The sequence below is a fragment of the Macrobrachium nipponense genome, chromosome 4 (genome assembly GCF_015104395.2).
Source record: "Macrobrachium nipponense isolate FS-2020 chromosome 4, ASM1510439v2, whole genome shotgun sequence".
NCBI classification, from domain to species: domain Eukaryota; kingdom Metazoa; phylum Arthropoda; class Malacostraca; order Decapoda; family Palaemonidae; genus Macrobrachium; species Macrobrachium nipponense.
Window position 1 is genome coordinate 91,793,925 of NC_061100.1, and position 26,334 is coordinate 91,820,258.

General features: G+C 35.2%; 1 protein-coding gene across 4 annotated transcripts in view; it reads left to right on the forward strand.

Moving 5' to 3' along the window:
• The window catches only part of LOC135211014 (protein spaetzle 5-like), a 956,827-nt gene that overhangs the window by 561,069 nt on the left and 369,424 nt on the right, over positions 1–26,334 (forward strand). For all 4 annotated transcript variants that reach the window (XM_064244036.1, XM_064244030.1, XM_064244035.1 and 1 more), the window contains one exon: positions 5,914–6,027. The gene's annotated coding sequence lies outside the window, so the exon portion shown is untranslated. The remainder of the gene's footprint in view (positions 1–5,913; positions 6,028–26,334) is intronic.

The following is a 26,334-nucleotide window of genomic DNA, read 5'->3' on the forward strand; positions in this document are numbered from 1 at the left end:
TCGAGTGTGACGTCATTGGCCAGCATTAGCGTGTTTTGGTCGTATGGAGAACGACGTCATGTGGAGTGTGGCTTCAGTGGGCAACATTGGTGTATTTTTGTTAGTTGGGGAGCGACATTGTGTGGAGGGTAACCTCGTTGGCAGCGTGGAGCTGTGTTGATGACCTAGTGCATAGGATTGTCTGTTGTTGCTGTGTCGGAAGCTGTCATCTCCTTAGGTGGAGTGTGACCTATGTAGGTTGACCTAATGATGCCTTGTTTTGCCTAATTCTCGGAATTGTTTAGAAGTCACACATTTAAGTAATGTAATATTTTACTGCTCACTTACGGTATTTATTATTTTCATATTTTGAATGATTTAAGTTCTTGCAGTTATATGATTTAAGTGTTGGTGGTTAGCTCTGTATTGATATTTAATTTTGATGCTTGTTTTATTTTGATGCGGACTAATTTTGAGTATATCAATAATTTGGAGTAATGCTGCTAGATCATTTTGAATGTTATTTAATTTTGAACCAATATTAATTTTGGTACCGTTAATATTAATTTTGGTAAAATTCAATTTATGGACTGCGCTGCTGCTTTTAAATAACTATATATCCACTTATGGATGATCTGATTTCAAGGGTATTGACTGACTTACTGACTAATTTGTATAAAGGTTTAAATACTTAACTGTATGAAATTAGTTTAAGGAACCTTTTTGTTTGTTTAGTTCCTCCCTCCGTTGCTAGGCTCTATCTCTGCTAGTTTCGCCAGTCCCGAATGTTCTGGAACTTAAGAACCTGTAGAACCCATAGACGGTTCATAACAATAAGAAACAGTTGTTATTTTAACTGTTATATACTTCAAATTCGTAGCAATAACATTAACTTCTTAATCATAATAATGAACGCTCACAATTTAATATTGTTTGTTAATTTTCTTTAAAAACGGTTGACAAATTAATAACAAGAGATCGTATTCTTATAATTTAATGTAAACTGTTTATCGTTCTTTACTAACACGATAGTCCTATAAAACTGTCAGTCTACAAATAACATAACATAAGAGGCATTCTATTCCTTGGAGTCCTAATTAACACAAGAGGCTATCTAAGTTTCTGAATCTTAACACTAGAGGCTATCTCAGTCGCTAAACATAGATTGATACAAGAGGCTATGTTGGTCTCTAAATCTGAATTAACAGAAGACACTCTTTTCGTTTTTAAATTAATGCAAGACATAGTTGCTATTTACATCTCTGGATAAAACTTACTGGGTTCTAAATGAAATTAAATGATGTACTATATAGAGAATATCAAAACTTTCTTGTTCGATGTTTCCAAAGTGAATCACAACATAATCGTTTTATCTTTGAATAGTTATACACCCAGCAATTACCTAAAAGGGAAACTAATCTTTAGGGAAAGTGTTTTGTCTTGTACATGGGCAGGAATGATATGAAACAAGAACAAGTATTTCTACCCCGAAAATTTTGTCAAGTAACCAGTTTATTTTAATCTATAAAAATTCACACAAGGCAATGTTTATATATATATATATCATATATATATATATATATCTATATATATATTATATATAAAAAAAAAATAATATATAATGAAAACCATAACCATAACCACAGAATAAACTGGACTTTGTCACATATAATTTATAGCTGCAAATGTCGGTACAAAAGCCAGATGATAGTCAGTATTGATTAAACAAAAACAGGTAATGACCACCTCGAATGGTGCCTGGGATTCAGATATCATGGATAAAATCTTCCTTCAACCAATGCTTAAGAAGATTAAAGAGAAATTATCTGCAGGAATGAACTAGTAAAATGGCTATCAGCTGTGGATGGATCTATTGGTATAAATACTGCCTTTTCTGTAACTTTTCTCATTCATTACTTAGCTGAAGAGAGAGAAAGCAGTCTCTCAAATATAGTACTTACGTTCTATGGCTCCTTTTATTAGATAATATATATATATATATATATAATATATATATATATATATATATATATATAATATAATAAACTCACATGTATATGTATATGTTATATATATATATATATATATATATATATATATATATAATATATATATATATATACATGTATGAATGTATAGATAATAAAAATTATATATATTTATATATTATGTAATAATATACATTTCATTATAAAATAGATAATTAAACAAATATATATAATATATATATATATAGTTTAAATATTATATATATAAAATATATATATATATATGATATATATATATAGATAAATATTATTATAATATAATATAAATATATATATATATATATATAATAGATATATATATATTATATATATATATATATATATATATATATATATATTAATATATCAATGTTAACTAATATCAGATCAAATTTTACACATACAAAAACATTATATATATATTTTATATATATATATCTAAAAAATATATCTATATATATATAATATTATAAATAATATATATATATAATTATATATATATACTAATATTATATATATTATATAATATTATATTAATAAATATATATATATATAGATGGATGTGTGTTTTTTTATATATATTTTTATCTGATAAAAGGAGCCCATAGAAAGTAAGTACCATATGTCAGAGACTGCTTTTTCTCTCTTCAGGTAGGTAATGAATGAGAAAAATTAAAGAAAAGGCAGTATTTATACCAAGATATCCATCCACAGCTGGTAGCCATTTTACTAGGTCAGCCCCGCTGATAATTTCTCTTTAATCTTCTTAAGTGTTGATTGAAGGAAGATTTTTATCCATAATATCTGAATCCCAGGCACCCTTTGAGGTGTCCATTACCTGTCTTTGTTTAATCAATACTGACTATATCATCTGGCTTTTGTACCGACATTTGCTGCTATAAATTATATGTGACAAACTCCAATTTATTCTGTGGTTATGGTTATTTATATTGTTAAAAATAGCTGAGCTCTGTTGTTCATACCTAACTGTCCATTTATGTTGTATTAATCTCTGGGGGAGTGATCCCTGTAAGACCGATGTAAGATTGGTCTCCGTCCAGGCATCTGTTTTCGTATACTCATGTGTTTTTGGGGATTGTCTTTTGTTTGACGTTAATCGGGGATTTGGCTAGGGTATTTGGGTTGGTAAAGGCAAAAGGGTTAGATTTTCCGAGCTCCAGGTGTGGGTTTTTTTTATTTTATTGTTGGGTGTCTCTCTGGTCTTGTTTTGAGGGGGTCGGTAGAAAATTACATTTGCTTTATGAATCACCTTCTCAATTATATGGTCAGGATACCTTAAAGAAGAAAACTGCTTACGAATTAGTTAAAATTCCTTTTCCAGGAAATCGGGGTAATAAATTCATTAAAAAAGTTAGATGGCAAAATAATCATAATCATGGACAAAGACTTCTACCTCGATAAACTCAACCAACCCCTTAATGACAAACACTTAATGGCAAATTGTTGGACGTTAACAGGGATTTGGCTAGGGTATTTGGGTTGTTAAAGGAAACGTGTTAGATTTTCCAAGCTCCAGGTGTGGGTTTTTTTATTTTCTTGTTGGTTGTCTCTCTGGTCTTGTTTCGAGGGGGTCGGCAGAAAATTATGTTTGCTTTATGAATCGCTTTCTCAATTATATGATCAGGATACCTTAAAGACGAAAGCTGCTTACGAATTAGTTCAAATTCCTTTTCCAGGAAATCTGGGGAACAAATTCGCTAAAAAAGTTAGATGGCAAAATCGTAATCATGGACAAAGACTTCTACCTGGAAAAAACCAACCAACCCCTTAGTGACACAAACACTTATAACAAATTGACGAAAAATCCCCTCCAAAACGTCCCCACAGATTTTTTTAGGTAAGTAAGATTAATTGGCCAAGATAAAAATACCATTGAAGTATTTGAAAAATTTCAAATCATCAACCCAAAACTACCTTACTTTTATGGTCTTCCGAAAACTCACAAAGACAGTCTTCTATTTAGACATATCATTTCATGTCCCGGAGCTTTCAACTATAAAATTTCTAAATGGTTAGCTGGCCTTCTTTCCCCTTTCTTAGGTACTTTTTCTCCCAGTCACATTAAACATTCGAAAGGTTTTTGTCACAAATTCAGAGAGCACATATACCACTTCACAGTTTAAAACTTGTAAGCCTTGATGTAGATTCCCTATTCACAACAGTACCATTACAGGACGTTCTACAGCTTTTGAAGGGAAAATTAGCCCCTTATTTAGATCATTTCCTGTCTGCTCTTGACAAAATAATAAAATTAGTTGGATTATATGTATCTAATAAGTATTTGAATAGGAATTTGAACTCATTCCTAAGCAGCTTTCGTCTTTAAGGTATCCTGACTATATAATCGAGAAAGCGATTCATAAAGCATAATTTTCTACCGACCCCCTCAAGACAACCAGAGAGACACCCAACAGTAAAATAAAAATCTTACACCTGGACAGGATTAAGACACTAACCCAGACTCTCGGAAAATCTAACCCTTTTCCCTTTACCTACACAAATACCTTAGCCAAATCCCTGATTAACGTCCAACAAAAGACAATTACCAAGGACACACGAGTATACGAAAACCCATGCCTTTACTGTGATCAATCTTACATCAGTTTTACATGAAAATCACTTCCCCAGAGATTAATATAACATGAATGAACAGTTAGGTATGGACAACAGAGCTCAGCCATTTTAAACAATATAAATAACTATAACCACAGAATAAACTGTAATTTGTCATGTATAATGTATAGCAGCAAATGTCGGTACAAAAGCCAGTACATAAACATCTCAAAGGACGCATGGAATTCAGATATCATAGATAAAATCTTCCTTCAACCAACGCTTAAGACGATTAAAGAGAAATCATCAGCGGGGATGACCTAGTAAAATGGTTACCAGCTGTGGATGGATCTCTTGGTTATGGTATAACTACCACCTTTTCTGTAACTTTTCTCATTCATTACCTACCTAAAGAGAGAGACAGCAGTCTCTTAAACATAGTATATAGTATTTATATTTTGGCGTTTTTATGGGCTCCTTTTATTAGATGAAATTCTGTTGTAGGAGAACATATTTACTAGTATATGTGTGTATATATATATATATATATAATATATATATATATATATATATATATATATATATATATATATATATTTATTTATTTATTTATTTATATCTCATATCTCTTGCAGGCTCATCCTTACACGTGTCTGTCTGTGTATGATGTCAGTGTTAACTAATATCAGATCAAATTTTTCATTATAAATTTTTTTTATTGTAAATGCTTCCAGATTTTAGTATTTTAGAATGTTATAGACCAAGTTATTATACGTATATAGGTATGAAGAACATCTAGCTTAAGCTTAAGGTACATGAAATTTATGCGTCCGTTAGATTTGGTAGTGACTGGTAAACAAGATTTTAACCGGTTGCATATGTGAGGTATGCTCAAAACTTGGTCAGATACCTTATATTAAGATCATCTTTCAGGTTGTTTATTTGTTTAATGTTTGTTTGCTGTTTACTGGTGTGTTGACGCACGACGATGACGCAAAACCGCCTTTCTTTTTGCGTCATGCCGCAGAAAAATTTCAGAATCGTACAGAACTCGAAATATTTTTGCGCTCACTGTGCACGATATTTCGTCGACGAATTGTAACTTGATTTTACAGCCAACGTTTACTGTATACATTTTTGCACAAAATCTCGGCCGTTTGCGTAATTTTCCCCTGCCTCTTTAATCAAATGTTTTTATTGCAGAAAACCTGCATTCAGTGGAATCATTTTATGAAGGTCTTCTTTGAAGTTAATTGTTTTCCACATGATATTTATTCTCTTACTAATTGATGTTTATGTTACCTACCTATATTAGGGTTTATTACTTTTGCAGGCCTCCAGTAAGAAACGCTTTTCACAGTCAGCCTTGTGAAAACAAATGCATTACCTTCGTTAGTCAGCACTGAACATAGTTGGAGAAGATTTTATGAGAAAATATACTTATAAGGTATGTTCTAGAGCTAGAGATATGGTATTATTTCTTGTATATGTATATGTATATACATACATACATACATACATACATACACACACACATATATATATATATATATATATATATATATATATATATATATATATATAATTATGAGGAGTGATGGGTCAATGCCCTTCCAGGCAAATACAAAGATATTTGGTACCTTTTGATTGCTACTTTACATTGAAAGCAGAATCACTGCCTAAGGGGTTTTCGTTTCTGTTCATTAATTATTTATCAGGTTGTTAGAAATATTTTTAATATTTTATCTTCATAATTATTTGTTGGTCATCATATTGCATTGCTTCTGGCTTAAATAACAGGATTCAGATGCCAAATGTGTCTTGATTGTTAATGAATGTTTGCTTTGTATAGCAAAACGAGAAAAAGTACAATTGCAAAACTGCAAATTCTTGGATTACTAGAAATGAAACAGAATTTTTTAGGCTATATTTTCTTATATTTAGATTTTGATAAACTTAAATGTTGCTAGTGATCTAAATTTAATCACCTTTAAGTGGTAATTTCCACGTGAAATTCCAGAAAATGTTGAAATTACTTACTGAAAATGATACCTTCTTTCTGTCTTGTTTTCCTACAAATTTACATTAGAGGATCTACTTATTTTTTCCAGTAAGCAACCGATTATTTCACATTGAGGAATTGCTTGTCGTATGATCCCTCCTGAGAAGTAGATAAAAGTGAGTCTTTCAGAGGTGTTACTGAAACTTTTAATTCTGTCAAGTAGCTATTAGATATAAACATCGTTATGGTGGTACCTGCCTCCGAAGCCTGTAATGTATTTATTATGAGATAAGTAAAATCAGTCATAACGCTTCCACTGATGTCATTGGCAAAAGAATTTGTTGCTGAAGATTCACAATATTTCCAGTCACATCAGTGTCATTTTAACTCCAGTTTGACGTCTCAGTCGATGCATTCTAATGGTTTACAAGGTTTTCCTTCACCTCCAGCAAGTATGTCTGCTGTCTAGGTTATGTTTGCTCGTAATTAAATATGTTTTCTATTATCATTATGGATAATGAGTTAAATATGTCCAAGTATGTGTTTATGTACATACGTAAGACTTATTTAGAATATGCATAGTAACAACTTGTTTTTATTGAATGATAGTAGCTTTCATGCGGTTATATTCCTTTGTAAAATCACATCTTTATCCGTTAAATGTATTACACCTAATCGTCGAATTTCAGGACCTACTTACATGTAAATCATCTCATCACTGGCTTATACGGTAGTAGTTATGTTTTTGGAGCAGCAAAGCGAGAAGAATAGTGGAAATCGAAAACACAGATAGAGACAAAATGAAACCAACTCGCTTTCGGCTATTTTGACACATTTTCCACCATCATGAAAAGGACAATTTATGACAACATACATCAATAACACCAACGTCTTCTCCCTCCCTCACAGATTTACGATCTCATAAATTCTCACAAATTTTCCCAAATCGAGTCGAATATATCTCATTTTTAATACGACCCCCTCCCCATCCCCCCCTCGCTTTCTCTCCTAAGGAAATTGACATCGCGGATGAATTACAATGGAGAAGCAACCATTAGTGCCACCTAAATAGCTGTGATCGGTTAAAGGGTGAGGAGATGTACCTAGGGTACTTAGCATTTGTAGGATTGTTATGTCCATCGTCTAAACATAAATTATTAAGTTTAAGTTTGCTTTCATGTGCTCATTTGCAAGCGCTCGTCCGTCATCTGTTTAAAAATAAAATAAAATCCACAGACGCTCCATTTGTTATTGTGAAGTCATATCGTGAATACAAATCAAATAAACGAAACTAGCATCAAGATTCATTATAAACAAGATTCGAGTTCATCAGCTGATGACATGCTGGAAGGCGTCTGAATCCTCTCCGCAATTCCTAATATGGTTAGGTTCCAAAGACCACATTGTTAGCCCAAGCGACAGGTTTGAGAGATTCTTTTAGGTTACCCTGTTCAATGTCGTTTATCCTTCATGAAATGTACTTTTTATGACATTTTTATACAGTCTAGCGAATCCTAAAGACCTTTTTACATTCCAACACATCTTTAATAGCAGTACCTACTATTGAGTCCTGTAGTAATCTGCAATAACTCTAATAAATCTTAGTACATGCTATGCTGTTCGTCCGATGAATTCTCATTCTATGAAGTGTGTATTCACAGATCTTTTAATCTTAATAGCTTTGTAGGACTCTTTCTTTTAGTATACCATCGGTAACTGAATCCAAAAGATTCAGAATACACACAAACACACACACGTTGACGAATGTATTGTACACGCTTTAAGAACCAGAAACGAAATCATTGATTATATTTTACTGTCGTTAGTTTCTTTCTCGAATTGTTATAAGAACCATTTTAAAGAAAAAAACAAGGGCGAGAGTGTCTTTCTTAAGGAGAAGGGACCTTTTGGCTCTCTCAAGCGGTCAGTTTTACATTATAATTTTTTTTCTGTGGTGCATACAGATGGTTGTCTAAGGTTTTATTTTGTTACCTTCTCAACCGTCGGGGAAAGCTCTCTTAGTTGTTGGAATTTAGCACATTTGTCAAAACTGCACCAACATTTTATTACATCAACCGTTTTTAGTATCAGGAAGTTGCGTCATCAGTTCGAGATGTTTCAGAAAGTAAATTTGAAGCAGACGATTTTTTTTTATTTTACGCGCAGAAGGTGAAAATCAGTTTTGGCTTACAGTGATGCCTTGTCCATTATAATGTTTTGTTTAATTATATTATTTTTTTTAATAATGACCAAACATTCCACTGCTTGACCAACCTTTTTACGCAGATGGATATTCTTATGTAAGCGTTAGTTGTTTTTATAGCCGTTTTCAGTTAAATTTTATGCTACTGAAAACTATCACATTGTTTTATGTGATTCTAGGTCTGTTAGCACTTTTCTTTGTTAGTAGTTTCAAGTCTCATGCTGTTATACTATCATCATGAAGGGAAGATCTATTTTCAAGAGACAGATTATCTTTCAATAGGTCTTGCTTCTAGTAGTTATGTTTACACATACATATATAAATAAATATAAATATATATATATATAGATATATATATATATATATATATATGTATGATAGTATATATGTAGTATATATAATTTAGTTCGTTTGAAAACCTGCAACTGTCAAGCCTTTGCTCTCAAACACGTAATATTATTGCAGATTTTTAGCCTTACAACAGGTCTAGCTTCTAGTTATTATATATATATATTATATATATATATATATATATATATATATATATACACACGTATATATACTATATATATATATATGTATATATATACATCCTATATATATATACATATATATATAAATAAAGATAAATGCCACGAAGGAAAAATAAACGAAGGAGTCTGCGAGATCTTTCGGCTGAAAAGCCCTTTACTGAAGCAGCTACTGACAAAAATACGAGAAAAGACAATACAAGAAGGTTCGTATAACTGACAGATAGGGATTATAAAAGGATTAGTGCCTAGAATCCGACACACCTGGAAGATAAGAAACCTTCCCAAACAAGCATAAACAAAGGGTGCAATTAAAGGTTTAAGACAATCATCTCAGATACAATCTCCAGACAATTAAAGGATTATAGGTGACAGCTATACGGAACCTGGTAGACAAAACCATATTCACAAAAAATGACAGACATACATTACAATAAAATTTTTTTTTAATAACTCTAAGGCAACTGATTTTTATTTAAGTCAGTAATTATATATTTGAGGTCATTCTTAAACATGTTACAGATACAAGGGTCTAAATGAAAAAGGCCACGACTAACATTGAAATTACAATGAAAAGTAAGTTGTATTAAAGCAGATTCTAAAAGATTTCGTGATAAGACATCTCTTGACCGTGCAATTACTGAACTGTCAATCCAATTAATTCGGTGGTTGTTTTCACTTAAATGAATAAATAATGCATTAGATTTTTGCCCAGTTTTTACAGAGTATTTATGCTGGCTTAGCCTTACTTCTAAGCCCTTGCTCGACTGTCCGAGGTAGAATGAGGGACAATCCATACATGGAATTTTATATATTATGTTGTTGCTTTCTCTGGGGCCATTTTTTATTAACATTCTTTTTAGTGTGTTATTATAGGAAGAAACAAGGTTGACATTAAAAGCTTTTAACAATGGTTTAATGGTTTCAAATCCGTTAAAAAGGACAATACTATCCACATCACAAAAGCGGATAAGTCAAATAGTATAGTAATTTTAGATAAAGCTGACTACATATCACGTATGCAAGCCCTACTGGATGATGATGTGACTTATAGAAAACTAACAAAAAATCCTCTTGATCAAGTCATAAAAAACTTCAATAGCATAGTGAAAAGTATCCTTAAAGATAAAACAGAACTACTAGGCAAATTGTCAGTCAATTCTCCTTCGCTACCTTACTTATATGGATTAGTCAAAACGCACAAAGAAAATAACCCTATGCGGCCTATTATCAGTACTGTTGGTTCAATTTCATATAAACTCTCGAAATATATCACTAAGATCTTGTCCCCGTTACTTGGAACCATCTCCGATTCTCATATATATAATTCTCTAGATTTAGTTGATAGATTATACAAAATTGCTCTTTGCCCTACTGATAGATTCGTTAGTTTTGACGTATGTTCTCTTTTTACTAAAGTCCCTATAGACTCTATTTTAGAATATCTTAGCAATGAACTAACTCAGCATGAATTACCTCTACCTATAAGTCACATTATTTCACTCACGAGTTTGTGCATTTGTGATTGTAAGTTTATATTCAATGGTGAATTTTATCAACAAATTTTTGGCATGGCAATGGGAAATCCTTTATCACCATTGCTCTCAAACCTGTATATGGAATTCTTCGAAAAACGCTACTTACCTAATATCATTCATATTCCTGTAAAGTGGTATCGTTACGTTGATGATTGTTTAGCTGTTCTTCCTGTCGGTATTGATGTAAATGATTTACTCTCTAAATTAAATAACCAGGTACCATCGATTAAGTTTACTCTAGAATTAGAAAAAGACAATTGCCTCCCTTTCTTAGATGTTTTGATACATAGAGAACCATTTCAATGTAAATTCAGTATTTATAGGAAACCGACTAACAACTTAACTTATGTTCATTTCTTCTCAGGCCACCATCTTAATATAAAAATATCAATTTTTTCCTCTATGTTTTTACGAGCATTACGAATTGTCAGTCCACAATATTTGGATCAAGAAATTGAATACATAAGAAAAATAGGGAAAGATTTATGCTATCCTTCACATATATTAGACATTTGTTATAATAAAGCCCACAAAAAGTTTTATACTGAAAACAACACACAGAAAGAAAATTCTAAGAACATTCTCAGTTTGCCTTATTTTAACGGATTTGAAACCATTAAACCATTGTTAAAAGCTTTTAATGTCAACCTTGTTTCTTCCTATAATAACACACTAAAAAGAATGTTAATAAAAAATGGCCCCAGAGAAAGCAACAACATAATATATAAAATTCCATGTATGGATTGTCCCTCATTCTACCTCGGACAGTCGAGCAAGGGCTTAGAAGTAAGGCTAAGCCAGCATAAATACTCTGTAAAAACTGGGCAAAAATCTAATGCATTATTTATTCATTTAAGTGAAAACAACCACCGAATTAATTGGATTGACAGTTCAGTAATTGCACGGTCAAGAGATGTCTTATCACGAAATCTTTTAGAATCTGCTTTAATACAACTTACTTTTCATTGTAATTTCAATGTTAGTCGTGGCCTTTTTCATTTAGACCCTTGTATCTGTAACATGTTTAAGAATGACCTCAAATATATAATTACTGACTTAAATAAAAATCAGTTGCCTTAGAGTTATTAAAAAAAAAAAAATTTTATTGTAATGTATGTCTGTCATTTTTTGTGAATATGGTTTTGTCTACCAGGTTCCGTATAGCTGTCACCTATAATCCTTTAATTGTCTGGAGATTGTATCTGAGATGATTGTCTTAAACCTTTAATTGCACCCTTTGTTTATGCTTGTTTGGGAAGGTTTCTTATCTTCCAGGTGTGCGGATTCTAGGCACTAATCCTTTTATAATCCCTATCTGTCAGTTATACGAACCTTCTTGTATTGTCTTTTCTCGTATTTTTGTCAGTAGCTGCTTCAGTAAAGGGCTTTTCAGCCGAAAGATCTCGCAGACTCCTTCGTTTATTTTTTCCTTCGTGGCATTTATCTTTATTTATGGATTTATCACGTTCCTAACTTTCGTGATTCTGTTATACACATATATATATATATACATATATTATATTACATATATATATATTTATATATATATATATATACATATATATATATTTATATATATATATATATATATATATATATACTTTTTTAATAACTATTAGAAGCATGTTTTATTGAATGTTATTGTGGCTTCAGCACTGTTGATTCTATTTTTCTGATCAGTCTTCTCATGGTTGCTTAAACTGGCAAGCAACATGCCGAAAGGGGTTGTCAAAATCTGTGGATTTGTCATAATCTTGTTTATTATACATATACAATGTCTCCTCTCTCTCTCTCTCTCTCTCTCTCTCTCTCTCTCTCTCTCTCTTGCTGAAGCGTTTCTCTCTACTCCTCTGGGCATGGTCACAGTTGGAGTTGCTGTTGGAATGAAGAATGGTGGTTGTTGTTTGAGATTAAGCTGGCCTTATGCCAGCACGGGCTCTTGCTCACAGAGCAGCCCGCAGTGAATGGTGGTTGATGTTGTTTGAGATTAAGCTGGCCTTGTGCCAGCACGGGCTCTTGCTTGTAGAGCAGTCCATAGGTATGGTGGTGAGTCCTGCTGTTTGTATGCTGACTGTGCGGGCGCTCAGAAATATGCGCACAGTGGGTCACAAGTGAAAGCTGCTCTATGATTGGTTGGCTGCATTGCTTTTCAAGCTAAAAATTCCCAAATTAGTTGCTTTAGTATATACGGTGGTAGTCCACTATGGTGCGGTTTTGGAGACCAGGACGTCGAGAAAGGGGAGCCTCTCGTCGCAGCTATACTCTGTACGGTAAAGTTAACTGCGCTCTTGCTATGGAACTGCTGACGAAGGGCTTCGACCTCTTTCTTGGTGTCGGCTCTGATTTGAGAATGTGTCTCAATGACGGCAGCAAGTGCGCTTCGCACTTCAAGACGACCACGCGAGCAATCAATAAGATCATTAGCGACAACGTCACTCCTACGGAAGAAGATCTCGCTGATCGTCTATTACAAGAACAGGAAGACAAAAGACCTGATTATGAAGAACAACCCCGCCTCGCCTGTAAGAGACCCCCTGAAGCAGAATAATGTCGTTTACCGCTATACATGACCCTTCCAAGGATGCCCTGGAGTATACATCGTGATGACAACATTACGACTGCTACGCCCATGACGGAGCTATCAAGCGACATGTCCTCCGCGCCCACCAGCAGCTCGTCTGACATGAGGACAATGTCAATAACATCAAAATAATTGGACGCGCCCCGGACCAGAGAAGACTTCGCCTCCTGGAAACATTATTTATTCTCGACCAAAATCCGTGTTTAAATACGACACAGGAGCCATTTTTGCTGCCTACATGCGTGAGAAATACACTGCCAGCTCTTATGGGAGTCAATACCAGCACCAGCCCCCCACCCCGACGAGCCAGACGAGCGCCCTAGCGCTAGTAATACCAGCAACGACGAAAGCCCAACACCAACCAATGAGAAAGCAGCTCCAGGTGAAGATAGCTAGCCGAAAAGGTACTAACGCATCCAGCGAATTTTTAGCTTGAGAAGCAATGCGGCCAACCAATCACAGCGCAGCTTTCACCTGTGACCCATGTGTGCCGATTTCTGGGCGCCCGCACAGTCAGCATATAAACAGCAGGACTCACCAACCACCACTACTTACGGGCTGCTCTGTGAGCAAGAGCCCGTGCTGACACAAGGTCAGCTAAATCAAAAACAACAACAACCACCACTATATTACGGGCTGCTCTGTGAGCAAGAGCCCGTGCTGGCACAAGGCCAGCTTAATCTTAAACAACAACAACCACCACTATTACGGGCTGCTCTGTGAGCAAGAGCCCGTGCTGGCACAAGGCCAGCTTAATCTTAAACAACAACAACCACCATTTACTGTGGGCTGCTCTTGAGCAAGAGCCCGTGCTGGCATAAAGCCAGCTTAATCTTCAACAACAACCACCTTTTTTTACGGGCTGCTCGGTGAGCAAGAGCCCGTGCTGACACAAGGTCAGCTTAATCAAATACAACAACAACAACAACCATTTTTCTACAAGCTGCTCTGTGAGCAAGGGCCTGTGCTACCATAAGGCCAGCTTAATCTCCAACAACAACACCACCATTCACTACGGGCTGCTCTAGGAGCAAGAGCCCGTGCTGGCATAAGACCAGCTTAATCTCAAGCAGCAAAAACCACCATTCTTCAGTCCAGCAGCAACTCCAGCTGTGACCATGCACAGAGGAGTAGGGCGAAACGCGTCAGCAAGGGAGAGAGAAAGAAGAGAGAAGAGAGAGAGAGAGAGAAATTGTATATGTATAATAAGCAAGATTATGACAAATCCACAGATTTTGACAACCCCTTTCGGCATGTTGCTTGCCAGTTAAGCAATCATGAGAAGAGTTTGATAAGAAAAATAGAGAAGTCACTCTATAGAATCAACAGTGCTGAAGCAGCAATAACTTTCAATAAGACTTGTTTAAAAGAGGGTCTACTTCCCAAGTATATAAATATTAGAAGCAAGACGTCAAACTTTGCTTTCAGGCGCCATTACGTTACTGCCTTTTTGAACCTGGAAAAGAATTGAGATGTTATTCAGAAATTAGGTATCATGCAATTGCAGCTTAATCAATAATATATAACTTGAAATGGTCAAGAAAGTTGGGCGTAGGAAAGTGAGATTTGTGGAGTTGATACAGCGTCTTTTGACCTCGTATTGTTTGTTGGCTGTTCATCTGGAGCTAGAGAGTAGCAAATTGGGACCTTCAGCTTTCTTGAAACAAATGGCACAGTGAATAAAAAAAAGAAGAAGAAAAAACTTTTTTTCTAAAAGTGGTTCTAAACGCTTATTGTGTTTTAGTGGATGCTCAAGGATCTTTCAATCCACGACATCACCAATGTTATTTACATAGAACATGAAGTGCATTCAAAACACAAAATTTTAATCGTAATCATTAATTTTTTGAAGTTTAATGTGCGTCTTGCTTTTAGTGGTTTTTAATTGTCTTGTTATTTTACTTATTTATTTTATTTATTTATTTATTTTTTTGCTGAAATATTTATGCAAGAAAGTAGATTTTTCTTGACTACAAGCATGTTAAAGGGGACAGAAAACTAGCAAAAAATTCCTTTGTGAAATGCTCTCACATATGGAGCTAAATTCTGCCGACTTATGGAGGCTTACTTTAATATATGTAGAATGGGTAAGAAGATTTTCGCAGTTTTCATAGAAACGTATGGTTGGAGGCCAACAGAAAATGATAAAGTTACCAAATCATTCTCCCATGACGCTGTGGTATTTTTGGACTTGCAGGAAGAACTGGAATTTTTACCAATGAAATCCTGTTAGTCGTTACAGGCATTTAAATGAAGTCCCGTTTTCCAGTTTTAAGAACACTTTTACTAAATATAAGAGCTCGTTTGTCAGTATCTGTTAAAAGTTTTTAATTTATGGGGTTTGAGAATTTTTTTGGACGTTATTGACAATTTATATTATACCGTCATCAACTTATATTGATGTTATTAATCAGTCAGTTTGATGAACTTTATATTACTTACAGAAGCATTATATTTCACGGAGAGAAGCGAAGACGACGTAAATGGGGCGTTAAAAAAAAAACTTACCAATTGATTTTGAGAATCAAGTGCAATGATTTAGTTTCCAAAGTTCCCAAGGACGGGTGATGTTATGTTAGTAAGGCAGGATAGATGACTAGGTGATCTTACCCTAAGGAAATCTACTGATGATGTGAACGAAGGCTGTGAGATTTCAAGTGTTTCAGAAGACGTGTCTGTGATTTCAGGGGCAGTAGTTGAAGATAGTCCACAAAGTTCTTGTGAATATGTAATACGACAGTGGGCTTCCAAGGTAAAGAAATACACAAGTGTTACGGATAATGTGAAAGTGGCAAAATATTGGAACAAGCACATCTGCAGACTCCTTGAAGAAGTGAATGGCATGCAATATATATAAACTTTTTCTGTCATGGAAAATTCAAGATATCTGCATACTTTGCTTATGATATGAAAATGCATAGGGTTTGTACGTAAAAGGCAGGGTACCATAGTGAGTTTCAGTGAAATCACTTTACTAATCTAAAGATTAGTAACAGACAAACACTGCTAAATTGGGATTGAGGAGGAAAGTGAGATTTGCACAAATTATGGCGTCAGGCTATTACAGAATGCAGTGTTCTTTAATAAACAGGTTAGTCTTGGAATTTTAGCATTATAACAATGCTGAACATATTTGAATGTGGAAAAAGTAACTTTATAGCAAGATTTAAAGTAATCGGAGTATCCTCTCTTTCAAGCACGAATTCTACCCATCATCGAACACCTCGGTGACACAGGTTGTAACAAGGCTGCGGTCTAGCTAACAGAAGTCAAGAATAAAGGTACGACAGTCATCGTGCTGAGTTCTTATTGAAATGTAAGTGGTGGGCAACACAGGCATTCAAGTACCTATTGAGGACAGGAACAAGATGTCGGGGGCTAAAGGATGTGAAGTGTAGTAAGTGCAATTCTCAGAGTTAGACATAAAGTAAAGATTGAAGTGAATTGCTCGCTTGGTTATGTAGTTCTTGATTTTCTTCGATATTTTAGTTATTTAGCAGTGATATGATAGCGCCGAGAGCTTAGCAGCCATCAGGGCTTGATGCAGTGCTGAAAGGAAAATTGGACAGTGAAATTAGCCTGTTTCTGGAAGTGAATGACGTTATTATTGATTCCCTTTGTCTTCTGTTTGGTGTAATGGCATTTGAGAATGCTCCATACGAACAGGGACAAGAAGTTCTCTGGACACTGGAATTCAGTGCGCCAGAGTCTCTCTCTCTCTCTCTCTCTCTCTCTCTCTCTCTCTCTCTCTCTCTCTCTCTCTCTCTCTCTCTCTCGCTTGGTAGGCAGCATAGGGAATATCCCGATTTCCTTTCATCAGTGAATTAACCGTAGGGAAAGGTAACGTGGCATAGCGTTAGCTTTAGCACATGAGGTGATAAACGTTTAGAGCAGCAAGGTGTGAACTTCAGCCTCCTCTGGATCCGTTAAAAAAGAGAGGGTAAACTTAAAGCGTTGTGGTATTTTGAATCAAAGATGATTTGAAAATGCGCGTTGAGTATAAGTAGATCTAGATTTACTTGTTTTATGTGAAAGGAATGAATGTTTTTGTGTATTGTTTTATTGCTGTTTTATCAGTCTCAGAATTTCAAGTCGCCCATTTTTGTATGGATGATGGAATGTGAAAAAATATTGTTCGGGATGTCGAGATCCCTAAACCTTTTTGAGGTAAGTTCGCTAAGCACATGGAGTGCGAATTGCCTTATCGCCAATGTAATTTTGAGATTTCTTTCCATTGTTGCTTGAATATTTTGTACTCGTTACATTCGCATTTTCTTTGGTATTTGCCATTTCAACGGTGACATTTTCTAATGCCCTCCTCTCCCTCAGTCCTTTTTCTTGGCAGTGGAACTAACCTCCTTTGACACAAAGCGGTGTGATCAAAGATCCAAATCCAAAACTCGCATTCTCATTCTAGGCACAATTTAGGTGATTTGGTCACAATTTTGTTATCCGTGCAACAACCTAACAGTCACACATGTGCTATTAACTTATTCACAGTATGTTTTTGCGACTTTTCCCACTTGAGGCAATTGCTGTAGTTTGGTATGCTTTGTTCGGTTTTTATCGAAACTTTAGAAATCTTTTCAGAAAATATTATCAGTAAAACAAATTAGTTTTTGTTAGACTCTGATAGGGTCCGAATTGAAGTGTAAAACGTAAAATCTAAATTAAAAAAACTTTAGTATGGCATGCGACATTAATATTCAGTAAATGATGATAATATAAATTAATTTTTATTATTAATATATCATCCCAGATCACCAAAGGCGATGCATAAGAGTAATGAGAGTAAATAAATTCTTTGCAAGTCATAATCTGTGAAGGATTTCTGGTGGTTTCTTCAAAAGATTTTTTTTTATTTACGGTAAATAATTAGTTTTCTGACTTTACTCATATGCAATCTTAGGGCCTGGCTCTTGGATGAAATTACTGGACACAACTTTCATTTATTTTTTACAAGGAAAATTTTGTTTGTTATAAAGATTGGAATGAATTGATGCATTTTGCTCGATACAGACGTTTAGTTTTCAGCTATGTAATCCTATTCGGTTTATTGAATTTTTTTGGCAGTATTTAGAAGAAAAACTTTCTTTCTTTTTGATATTTCAAGGATTAGACCAATCGAGCCTAACAAGATATTTTAAGAAGCTGGGATTCAGCAGATTTAAGGTACTATTTTATAAATGAACATGATTTTACTTTTTATAAAATAGTTATTACTATGAGATAACAAATGACGTGGTGGAGATAGTATGAGTGAGAGCTGACCATGGCGTGCATTGTGTGTCTGAATTGATTAAAGATTCCATAGGAATGGGTGAGAGGAACAGAGGTCAAGGTAGTAGAGGAGACTGATAATTAAACAGTCATGATAAAAGGAAACGGCAGGAACTAGTCAAAGTTGGATATTTTTCTCAAGAGAAAAGATTTAAGAGTAAATGTGAACTAGAATAAGGTTATGAGAGTAAATAGACACGAGGCAGATGCATCAGTGAAAAGATCAGATGGGAAGGACTTGGGGTGAAGCTTAGATTTTATAAAGGGATTGATGTGAAGCCTTCCATTTTGATAACTGGGTTTGGCTATATAAAGAAAGGTTGCAGGTATTACGATCAATTGTCTGTGTAGTGTATGCGGTGTAAAAAACGAACTGTAAGGTGAGAAACTTGAAGGTAAGCAGAGGCTGTGAAAGGATTAGCACAGGCTACGATGTATCAGTGTTTTCACATGTTGTGGCCACGTGGAAAAAAGCAGACCCCAAGTTTGTGTACATTGAAGGAAGTAGGAGAGGAAGACTTAGTGCTGGATAAGATGGATGGAAGGAATATTGGAATAGAAGCCCTTTAATATGACAGAAGTGTATGTGTGTGTGTGCGTGCCAGCTAGAGGTAAATGTCGCCTACTGCGTGTGTAGGAGTCCAATGCAACACTCGTCAGCCTTCTTTGTGGATGTATGAAGTAGTTAATGATATGGAAGTTTTCTGAACAGGATTCGGCAGGTTAAAAATGTGATTGTGACGCTGACCACAGTTTGACTTTTTCTGTTGTCAGCCCTTACAAAGGGAAATGGATTGATAATGAATAATTTATTCACGCATTGCTAAATATATGTATGATTATATACAGTTGAGAAATACCGCTCTCACTTAGGGTGATCTTTAAGGAATTTTAGGAGAGGTTGCAATTTTCATTATAACTACAGTTGACAAAAATACTTGAATGATTAGTGACAACAACGAACCGTGTGCGTAGCAAGGGTGATGTAAGAAAGATTTCAAGGGTGAGAAATGTGGAGATAATTTAAAGTAAATGTGAAAAGATTAGCATAGTAGTAGTAATGGGATTAGTGTGTTCTGAGATAGTTCTATCATGTAGAAAGAACGGAGGAAGATAGGATAGGGCCGTCGTGAATAATTGAAAATTATTCACTACGAGGTAGACGTCACAGTCTTTTGAGGGGTTCAGTGCACTGCTAATGAGGTTTCGACGTAGTTTTGTGAATCCTCTTATTGAACTGTTTCTGAATGGGCGGTTCGTCCTTGATTAAAGGCGAGTATGGCATTCTCTGGAACCGTCCTCTGTGGCGAAAAAGATTTATGTTGTAAACAAACTATTAGAAGTTTAATAATAAGAAATGTTAAGGTTCAGCCATCACTCACGATTATCTTTAAGAGGCTCAATCTCTGAATATATTGAGATTTCTAGTATACCTTCAGGGGTCAAATTTTCCCTCTCATGAAGACTTTAATGAATAACGATAAACCAATTATAATGAAAAACAAATAAATGGTAACATGAGTTTGTGCTAAATAATAAAGAAGACATTAAAAGTAAAACACTTGAAATATCCAATTAACACATCTTTGTCAACACTAGGAACGATTTGCTAGTGATAAAGTAAGACAGCAAAACTAACAAACCTATGAACACATCTCTAACACACAACTTTACAAAGGCTTTTATAAATAAACCACAAAATGTCAGGATCATAGTTTTCCTTTTGTTCACAATACAGCGATCAAAATATTCGTGTTTCCATCGTTTACACATCGACATGAATTATTTGCATAAGAGCCATAAAAAATATCATTATTGAAAGTTGACATTCTTTTTCAACGGAGCCGCCGAGCTCCTGACTACAGAAGGAGACACGGAGATGACTCGTCAGGGTTGCCAAAGCCCTCTTACGCTGGCTTTAACACGAGACTAGGGACATGTAAAAGATGCCTTTCAAACTGAGCTAGCGGCTCTACCTGCACAATGAAAAGCATCAGTGAAGATTTAAAAATTGGATTCTCTTAAGGGCTTTCCTTACTTCTTTGTCAATGTAACAGCTTATGTAGCTTTTCATGAAAGTTAAGTGTATTAATTGCAGGGACGGTAGTGAACAGGTGTCATAAGTAATAAGTCTTTATTGAGATTAAAATGAAGCGTGAAATCCTAGGATGGTTTAAAATGTCATTTAAAGACAATTATCATTATTTATGAGGATTTAACCTCTCGACAGCCTTTTGTCTGCTTCGCCTTTGACAAACCTTGAGTCTTTTTTCTTCTTCTTGTTTTTATCTCTTACAATGTATTATTTCTGTATTTTGAATGGGATCCCATATTTATTTAATGTTATTTAATATCAAGTGGACATTGGGGATATGCTGTGAGACCAAGAAGTGATAGGGTTGTAATGTTGCTACTTAAATTTCAGGAACAGAAAATGACCTCACTCCAAAGGTATGTCATTCCCTACGTGAAAACTACTCAAATTTTATGCACCTACATCATCTTTGAGACCCAGCCTTAATCTATGCCCATACACAAACTTAATTTTTTCATTTAAACTATTGATGCCTATAAAAAGCTACCTTTTACACCACGTGCTCTCCTGCATTTAACATATTGGTATATACATAAATCATCATAGCGCTTGACCTTTTGACTACATGTTCACTAACTTGAGAGGCACTCCTCCTCTCCAATGACTCCTTCCGATACTTGTCATGCTTTCGTATGCCTCCGTAGGTTTATTTAATAAGCTGTGTTTCTTAAATCTAGCTGAGAGAAATGACAATAATTCTTTCCTTAAAGAGGAAACTAGAAGGAATTACTCAGCCTCATTTGTGGTTGACCAAATTAACATTATCTAACTTTGGGTCAGGCTCATCTTCCTCCACTACTAACAGCAGGTGGTAGATTGTTTACTGGCCTTAAGGAAAAAGCTGAACTGCTTCGTCAAGCTTTTGAAGCTAAGCAGTCTGCTGAGGATGTCCCTCTCCCTAGTACTTGTCATTCTGAGCCTATTCTTACAAAATTTGTATTTCACTCTAGGGATGTTAAGAAAATTCTCGATAATCTTAGTGGTTGGGGGGAGAAGCTCCTGATGGTTTCTTCACTTCTTTTATTTAAGTGTCTGGTGTGTTGTCTTCCAATTTTATGAGGTTTTATTGATTTCTATGTTAACATAGTACCTTTACGGATGAGCGCAAGCTTAGCAATACAGTGCCTGCTCCAAAGAGTGACATATCTGAAGACTGCAGTAACTAACGGCCAATTTCTATTCTCCCTGTTATTTTTAAGCCACTATAAAGTGTGTGGAATCTAATTTAGTACTGCTTTTGATTTAATAAATGGCAAGGCACTTATTTTTAAACTTCAGGATCTTGGAGTGGGTGGATATGTTTCAGGTTTACTTCAAAATTTTCTTACAGGTAGGCAGCAACGAGTTGTGTGTGGAGTTCTGCAAGGCAGTGTTCTTGGCCCACTGTTATTTTTATTATATACAAGTGGTATGCATGGTGGCCTGGAAAGCAAGATCGTTCAGTTTGCTGATGATGCTACGCTTGTGGGTGTGGTAAAGTCTCCACTTATGAGAAATGAAGCTGCCCACTGTCTCAATCAGGAGGTATGAGGATGAACTCAGCAAAACGAAAACAGTGTTTAGTATTAGCAGATCTCGTACAGATTTTCCACCCATCCATCCCCTCCAAGTCGATGGGTCTCTGCTCTATGAATCTGAAGCTTTAACTATTCTACGTGTAACCAGACCTTACATCTTACTTTTGAGAAACATCTAATGAAAGCGTCAGCAAATGCCGCACGAAAGGTAGGTATTGTACGAAAGGCCTCGTGTATTTATAACGGTGATAAAATCAATGCAATTTGTTTTAGGTCTTTGTATTTCCTTTACTGGAATACTGTTCTTCAGTATGGATGTCTGCTTCTGGCAGAGATTTAGCTCTTTTAGATAGAGTGGTTCGTGGTGATAGGTTTCTGTTCCCTATTATTACCAGTTATGACTTGGACCATCAATGTATGGTCTTTTGTTTGTCAATTTTTCATAAGAATTATTTTAACTGAGATCTTTCAAATTCTCAATTGATCTCTGATCCCCTTTTCCTATTGAGAGCAACCAGATTTGCTGAACATTAGTACGAATATGTAGTAAATTTGCCTCGCTATCGAACTTCTAAGTTCCAGAGGTCATTTATTCCTCACACCGTTGGACTGTGGAACAGTCTCCCTGGAGGATGTCGTGCAGTTGGAACTTCAAAAGTTCAAGTGAAGATGCAATGCATTACTACCCCAATACTATTCTCCTTGCATCGTACGTTTTTTTATCTAATTTTTAATTTCTTGTTTTTTTTTAATAAGTGAGTTATCTTCTTTCTGTATTTCCCTTTACCTTCTATTACTTCCTAATGAAGCTTGAATTTCAAGTCAGTGGCCCCTGTGGGCTTGTACCATATGTATTGGGTTTATCTGAATGATAATAGTAATTCACTTTCAATACGATAACTTTCATACAACAGAATCATTATTTTTCTCACCATTTCACCAGAACTTCTTCATCTAAACATAACCTACTCACAACTGGTCAGTCACAGATTAGGGGTTGCAACTTTTCCAACTCCTGACACCTTTCTATTACTCATCCTGTTATCAAGTATTTAAGAACTTTATCAAAACTTATTCCTTTACAGTTACAACGAACCGATATAATAGTTTATCATCAAAGACTATAGTTTTCAGTTGAGCACTCCTCAAACGTAATTTTATCTACCTGGCTTCCAGAATCAACATATTTGTCGTAGATCAGGTGCCAAGTGCTTCACTAGTTCAGAACAGGAGCACTTCAACCCCTTACATTTATTATTCCGTTCCCAACCATTTATGAGGACCCAGTAAGATGGAAATTTTCATTAACTTGATTTTGTTTGCAGTGAAGATTTTTTCTTTGATTACTCAAAGAAATTAAAAAATTTCCATATTGATATCTTAAAGAGGTTCCTTGTGAGTGGACTGTAGAGCGTCTGGCATTTGTACTTTTAGTGACAATTTACAAGAAACTTTTACTACGGCCACGAAGTAAAGATGAGTTGAAGTTGTTCAGTTTTGTAAATTCGTTCACTTTCCATGGAGAGAAGTCTATTTTCTATTTTTTTCATTTTTTATGTTTGGTGTGAGTGTGACCCTTACCATGACGCAACCGGTGAGTTCCTGTGTACTTGATCATAATTATAATTATCGGTAAAGTAAGGGAGCATACTCGTGAGATATTTCATTTTAAAAAGATGGATACCTGGCACTTATTATCTCTCTTGGTGAAACGCTTATTTGTATGCACTCTCGAAATTCACGACGAATGAGCCAAGTAAATTTACGTACGACCTAGGTCGTCAAGTGGTGTGGTTATCCACTTTCTAACCAGTGTCCCCAGTCTTCTCACATGTTCTTGCCTACTTTGCTTACCTGTACTACACCATTTCTTCTGCAAATGTCACTAAACCTTTAATTCAAGTTGTGACTAAATCATTTCGGATCGGACAACTTTCAACTGACTCCAATTTGAAGAACTCAAAAGCACCATCGCCCCAATAGGAAGGCCCACTCCTACTTCTATAAGGATCAGGTTTGTTTAGTCCATTAGCTTCAATCTTACACTTTTATGGCGGTGGAGTCGTTTTATTGACGGGATACATGTCCCAATTGATTCATAGTTTTATTCAAATAGTGGCCTGGGAGTTAATGATTTAATCTTTGCATTACAAATTTAGCTTTTGTCTTCGCCATAAAGATATGAAATATCATTACAAAACTGTCATACTGTGAAGTGAACGGTAGTGTATATTTCAGATTACTTTTACTCATCTTTATTGTGCTTTTAATTGTCACACTAGTACAAGTATTACCCAACTCTTAACACCTCCCATGTTGTTGATATCTAATATATATGCATTTTTACTCATACATATCGCATTCATTCGCATTATTTGGAGAAAAACTGTAATTATACCTTTTTGGATTGGATTGGTAAGTCATTCCGTTCAATTTAAAAGAAAAGCCAATGTGGTAGTCAATCATATTTGAATATTTCAAAAATGAACCATTTTCCAAAGCATTGTAAATGACAGCTTAGTTGTTAGTGATGAAAATAATCTTGATTTCAGCTGGCGATTGATCTTTACAAAATTTTTAGCTCGGATCTAGCCTGTTTCTTACTGTAACTAGAGTATGAACGGCAGTAGCTTCAGTTAGCTGGAGTACTTGGCACAACATTGGCTGGTAATAACACCCTATTACACACTAGGTAATGCATGGCATTTGAGGAACACCCTATTACACACTAGGTAATGCATGGCATTTGAGGGGTTGACACTGAAATTGAAAATTCACTGTACTTGAGCAAATTAAACCTAACTGAAAGGAAGATCTAAATAGGGTGAAGTAACGTAATGAACAACGTGGTGACTAAAATGACAAAGCTAATACTATAGAGCTAGACACAGTGTTGGGCTGGATGATCATAGTAAAGGTGCCTTGATAAATCACCAAAGTTACTTGAAAACTTAGGGGGAGGTGCTACACAGTTCATTTGCCCATAGTGAGTTTCGTGAAATATCAAGGTATAATTAGCACATTATTTTGGGAAAAAAATAGTCTCTAATCCTTATAATGGTGCATTACAGAGTGAAGTATGCATTAATCAGAAACAAATTTTTACAGCACATGAAAAGATCTACTTATTTTTTTAGAAAGTCAAAGTCAGAGTTTTTGAAGGTAGCTGCAAGTTGTTTTTGCCTCTGCCATTGGCTATTTTCAGATTAGTTGGCGTGGTGAGGATGCTTGCTGGGTATTCCTTTTAATACCATAGGAGTATGGTTGGTTATTTTTTACTTCTTTCGAGGAGAATCCTCTGCCACTTAGGGTTCACAACCCCCTACATGGAGCTCCTTCGTCGCGAGGCATGGCTAAATAACATTTCAAAATTTTGCCCTTTTAGGACTCATTTGTTAAGCACAGTTTTCATTACCGAATGATGTGTGTTCGCTTTGATAAGTGAACCCAAGATCAACTGTTGCGTTATTTAACTTTAACATTATGGATTGAACAGTAAATGCTGCTGGTAGAAAAAATTCCTCGTAGTTCATTCAGTAAGCATCTACAGAAGTGAAAGCTGTGAATGTGAATATAAAAACATTAGGAAGAGCACACACTGATGACCAACCATACGAGAAAATTTTGTTGTTGCCGAGGACGTACATGAAATAGTAATCGCAGTATTGGAGCAAAATAATCGGAACTTCAAAGCACTTTCCGCCGAACTGATCACCCATAATCCTCTAGGCATATTCTGCACCATTTGAATAGCGTCAAAATAGTGCGCATTAGCGTTAGAGACACGTTATATTCCTCGGAATCCCTTCATCACACTTAGATGTCAGGACGTGAGAGGGGATGATAATAAATAGATAATATAAAACAGAATTAAGGAAAAGGAAAAATTCCTAATGAAGCTGAAAAAAAGGAGTCGACATATTATCCACATCAATATTGTGAATCACACGAACTGTGGTGGAGCTTTTGATTTCAGGATGTAGTGCGACATGTATTGGTAAACCACAT